The 5502-nt window shown below is 46.9% G+C and overlaps 1 non-coding gene across 1 annotated transcript; it reads left to right on the top strand.

The window, feature by feature from the left end:
• The first annotated feature begins 4529 nt into the window (after positions 1 to 4529).
• Positions 4530 to 4606, top strand: TRNAA-UGC (transfer RNA alanine (anticodon UGC)). Its single transcript has one exon. It is a non-coding gene; the product is annotated as a tRNA-Ala (tRNA).
• Positions 4607 to 5502: the final 896 nt, after the last annotated feature.

The following is a 5502-nucleotide window of genomic DNA, read 5'->3' on the forward strand; positions in this document are numbered from 1 at the left end:
ATATATGAAACATAACAAAGGAAATCCTTCTTACGTGAATAATTACTGAATAATTACCAGGGAAGGGGGCATTCCTCCGGTTTGCAGAGTCCGTGGGTTTTGCACGCTGAGTTCTGCTTTTGCAGAGCACGCGGCCGCCTTCCAAATGCCCTGGCAGACCTGAATCACTGGGAGGGGATGGAGTCGGGCATGGGGGTGGCAGGCCCTCTGTCCCCATTTTGCAGACAACCAGAGCATAGACTGATGAAGAGAATGGCCTGTCACAGTGCTCTAAGGGACAAACAGCATCTGAAACTAGGTCTTCTGACTTGGGGTCCAGTGTCAGAAGTCCTCCCCACCCACACCTGCAACCCCATGCCTCTCCCTCCCCTATATCTCTTTCTTGCCTAAGGAAACGGGAGCTAGAAACTTCTTAGACACAGAACAGCAAAGCTGGGGATACAGCAGGGATCCGGTCCTTGTCATGCCCAGGGATCCTTCCAAGCTTGTGGCCTGCCATCTCTCTTCATCAAAGCAGGTGGCTTAACGGGGGCAAAGGGATGGGCGGAGATGACTAAGGAGCCACGAGTTATGAGCCACGTCGTAGCTCCAGCTGAATGACTTCATATTTCAACCGGTTTAAGTCTCCGTAGGGGTCACAGCTCAGCGCAGGGAGTGAAAAGAAGAATCCACCTGGGAACGCAGCCTCTGCGCTCTCCCTGCCTACCGCTCGCCCACCTGATGGATCACTCACCTCATCTGGGCACAGCCCAGCAGCAATGCTGCCCGTCTGGTGTGGGTCCCCACACCACAGGGATCTAGCTCCCAGAGGGAAAAGAATGCCAGACTGTACGAGACACGTGGCTCTTGAGCGTCACTGACGAGGACACTAAGAGCCATCATGTGCCTATCCGACTCCCAGAACATTTTAAACACTGACCATTTTAACGGCGGTGATAATACAGGGAAATGGGTACATTTAGAAGTGGAGGATGGTAAATTGATACAATATGTTTAAGGGCAAACTGGCTATTTCAGTTCAGATATATTTGGTTGAACCATATGAAACTGCCAATACTGAACCATATTTGACCTGTACAAATTTTATATGGTTCAGCCAAGTACAATGTGCACACCCTTCAACTTTGCACCACTTCTTTGCAGCTACCCTTGAGAAAAGATGGCATATTTGCAAAAACAGCTTACACTGAGATGCCACTGGAACAAATGTGTGTGTGACAGTAGGAGTTTAAGAACAACCTACACGCCCAGCAATAGGAGAATGAGGAAACAAACCATGGGGAAATAAACAGGCAGCAGGTAAAAATAAAGGTCTTCTTCCCTAACAAATTGGAGAGACATAGAGAGAAAAATGGAGAGGGAAGCTATAGCGCAAAAGAGACTTAAAAGATATACCAACCACTGACAATGTCTGGATCTTTTTTTTTTTTAAGTGAGAGGGTGAGAGGCAGAGAGGCAGAGAGACAGATTCCTTCATAAACCCCAGCCAGGATCCACCTGGCAAGTTCCCTACCCGGCAATGCTCTGCCCATCAGGAGCAGCTGCTCCATTGCTCAGCAACCAAGCTATTCTAGCACCTGAGGTGAGGCCATGGAGCCATCCTCAGCACCCAGGACCAACTTGTTCAAACCATTGGAATCATGGCTGCAGGAGAAGAAGAAGAAGAAGAAGAAGAAGAAGAAGAAGAAGAAGAAGAAGAAGAAGAAGAGAAGAAGAAGAAGAAAGAAGAAGAAAGAAGAAGAAGAAGAAGAAAGAAGAAGAAGAAGAAGAAGAAGAAGAAGAAGAAGAAAGAAGAAGAAAGAAGAAGAAGAAGAAGAAGAAAGAAGAAGAAGAAGAAGAAGAAGAAGAAGAAGAAGAAGAAAAAGAGAGAGAGAGAAGAAAGAGGGGTGGAGAAGCAGATGGTCACTTCTCCTGTGTAATCTGACCAGGAATTCAACCAGGACTTCCACACACCAGGCCAATGCTTTAGCCCTGAGCCAACCAGCAGAGCCTAACAATGTCTGGATCTTAATAGGATGCTGACACAAATAAACAATGGTTAAGCTAAATAAACCCTGATACTAAGAAATTGTTTTCTTGTTCAGTGTGACCATAGTATTATGTTTATATTTTTAAATAGCCCTCATCTTTTCGAGAGACATATGAAATATCTATGGTTGGAATGTTATATCTGGGATTTGCTTTAAAATAGCACAGGAGGGAAAAAGTCAGTGGGGTTAGCTGTTACCAATGGGATGAGTTGATCCTGGTTGAAGTTGGGTAATAGGCACATACGGTTCATTATATAATTCTGTCTACTTGGGCTTATATGTACAATTTTCTATAACAAAACATTAAAAATAAAATATTAGCTCCTAAACAAAAAAAAGATATAGTTCTGCATGCACTGTCAAAGAAAGAACAGATTCAGTGAAATATCAAGTTGCAGTATAATATCACATTGTGATACATGTTTCTTTAGTCCATTTATTTAAAAAATAAAAACACAAAACAAAACCACCCACACCCTTATGTAAGTGTATATTTTAAAGTTCAGGAAGTCATATTCTAAACTAAACTGCTAATAGTAGTTCCAACTAAAGAAACGGGTTGGGACGTAAGAGGGTGGTAATGGTTGAGGAAAACTTTCCCTTTTATCTGTTGTTTATGTTTTTACAAGAACATATTAATAGACTACTTATGTAATTTAAAATATTAAGCATCATTAACCAAAACTTGTTAAACAGCATGAGGGGAGCCCTCGAACTGTTTCCAAGGTGACTCCGTGGCAGTGGAGGTGCTGGGTGTGCGTGCCCTCAATGGTGTCTTGGTCCACTTCTTGTTTGTGAGTCACCAGCATCCACACGGGGGGAGAGAGAGAAGACATTGACCTTTCAGCCCCAGCCAGATAGCTCTGTTGGTTGGAGCATTGTCCCAATTTGCAAAGGTTGCAGGTTCAATCCCCGGTCAGGACACATACGGGAACAGATTGATGTTTCTCTCTCTCTAAAATCAATCAATAATTTTTTTTATTTATGATTTTAATTTATTGTGTTTACATAGATTCAAGTGTCCCACCGAATATATCTCCCTCCACCGCCGTGTTCCCCTCGGCCCCCGCCCTTTGCCCTCTCCCCCCAATGCGTTCCCCCCTCCCTCCAGGATTTGCTGTCCTGTTCTCTATAATGCTGTGTTATGTATATATAATTTCACTAATCTCTTTCCCTTTTCTGATCCCATCTTCTCTTCTACTTTCCCTCTGTCTGCTTTCCCTCCGGTCCCTTTGATCTCTCCTCTGCCTCTGTTCCGTTCCTCAGTTCACATTGTTCATTGGATTCCTCAGATGAGTGAGGTCATATGATATTTTTCTTTCTCTGCCTGGCTTATTTCACTTAGCATGATAGTTTCCATGTTTATCCATGTTGTCATGAAGGGTAAGATTTCCTTCTTTTTCATGGCCGCATAGTATTCCATTGTGTACATGTACCACTGCTTTTTAATCCACTCATCCACTGACGGACACTTGGGCTGTTTCCAGATCTTGGCTATTGTAAACAATGCTGCCATGAACATGGGGGTGCATTTCTCCTTTTGAATCAGTGATTTAGTATTCTTAGGATACATTCCTAAAAGTGGGATAGCTGGGTCAAAGGGCAGTTCCATTTTTAATTTTTTGAGGAATCTCCATACTGTTTTCCACAGTGGCTGTGCCAGTCTGCATTCCCACAGTAAATAAAATTTTTGAAAAGAAAGAAATTTCCCTTTTACTAAGTACCTACTAAATGCCTTGCACATGTTCTCATCTATCATTTCCATAATCTTCATAATAAACGTGGACGAACCATTGTGGTCCAAAGGTGAGGGCCTTTCCCAAGTCCATTCAGCTAATTGTTGGTCAAGTCGAAATTCAAACCCAGGTCCAACTCCAGAGACCATGTTCCTTCCATCATAACATGTGAACAGTCAGATTCTTCCCTCTCTGGCACTTCCCCTGAGGCTGAGCAGAGCAGAGACGCCGTCGCAGTGGGAGGAGAAAGAAGAGAACTGCCACGTGTCACATATCACTGGGAAGGGGAGGAAGAGGAGTGAGAAGGGTAGGGAGGCACAGGGGAGATTGGGATGAGAGCGGGTGGCAGCCAGGGCTGGTCACTGGTCATCTCCGTAGCCGCGATGACCAGCACAGTGCTGACGGTGAGGCTACGGGGCTGGGAGGGACACGTGTGATGGCAGAGTCACTGACAGGAAGCAGGATCTGCTTTCTCACCAGTGCATCAAGGCGAGTTACTGAAGCCAGGGGAGTGGAGGATGCAGCAGAAATGGCGAGGGTGGGTTCAGAGCTGAGGACACTAAGGTGACAGTGGTGAGTGGAAGCAACAGTGGGAGTGGTTTTATGGCAGAGGAGACACACACACACACACACACACACACACACACACAAAAGGGAGGGAAAGAGAAAGAAAGTGAAAGACCCAACGCCAACCTCATACAAGTGTCAGGCAAGCAGCCCTCTTCCAGCTCTTGGTAGAAATTTCATAAATAAAAATGTATCAGCCCTGGCCAGTTGGCTCAGCGGTAGAGCGTCGGCCTTGCGTGCGGGGGGACCCTGGTTCGATTCCCGGCCAGGGCACATAGGAGAAGCGCCCATTTGCTTCTCCACACCCCCCCCTCCTTCCTCTCTGTCTCTCTCTTCCCCTCCCACAGCCAAGGCTCCATTGGAGCAAAGATGGCCCGGGCGCTGGGGATGGCTCCTTGGCCTCTGCCTCAGGCGCTAGAGTGGCTCTGGTCTCGGCAGAGCCACGCCCCGGAGGGGCAGAGCATCGCCCCCTGATGGGCAGAGCTTCGCCCCTGGTGGGCGTGCTGGGTGGATCCTGGTCGGGCGCATACGGGAGTCTGTCTATCTCTCCCCATTTCCAGCTTCAGAAAAATACAAAAAAAAAAAAAATGTATCACCCTGGCTGGCTGGCTCAGCAGTACAGCATTGACCCAGTGTGTGGAAGCCCTGGGTTCAATTCCAGGTCAGGGCACACAGGAAGAGTGACCATCTTTTCCTCCACACCCCCCACCTCTCCTCCTGCAGCCATAGCTCGAATGGTTCAAGCAAGTTGGCCCAAGCACTGAGGATGGCTCCATGGCCTTGCCTCAGGTGCTAGAATAGCTCAGTTCCCTAGCAACAGAGAAGTAGCTCCAGATGGGCAGAGCAGCGCCCCCTAGTGGGCTTGCCTGGTGGATCCTGGTCAGGGCACATGCAGGAGTCTGTCTCTCTGCCTCCCCGCCTCTCACCTCTCACTTAATTTTTTTAAAAATGGATTAAGACAATTCCTCAAACCCATCAACCTGTTTCTCAGACCTTCCCAAGCCACCCTGCCTGCTCTGGGAGATGCTCTACCCCAGCCTTTCTCCCTCCCTCCTAGTTGTTACTTAGAGTGTGGGTCACATTTTGTAATTACTTGTTCCCTTTTCTACTTGTTAATTGCCATCGAAGTGCATCCCAAACTCCATAATTAGGGAGGAGGGGACACAGAC

This window comes from Saccopteryx bilineata, chromosome 5, assembly GCF_036850765.1.
Source record: "Saccopteryx bilineata isolate mSacBil1 chromosome 5, mSacBil1_pri_phased_curated, whole genome shotgun sequence".
In the NCBI taxonomy this organism is placed as follows: domain Eukaryota; kingdom Metazoa; phylum Chordata; class Mammalia; order Chiroptera; family Emballonuridae; genus Saccopteryx; species Saccopteryx bilineata.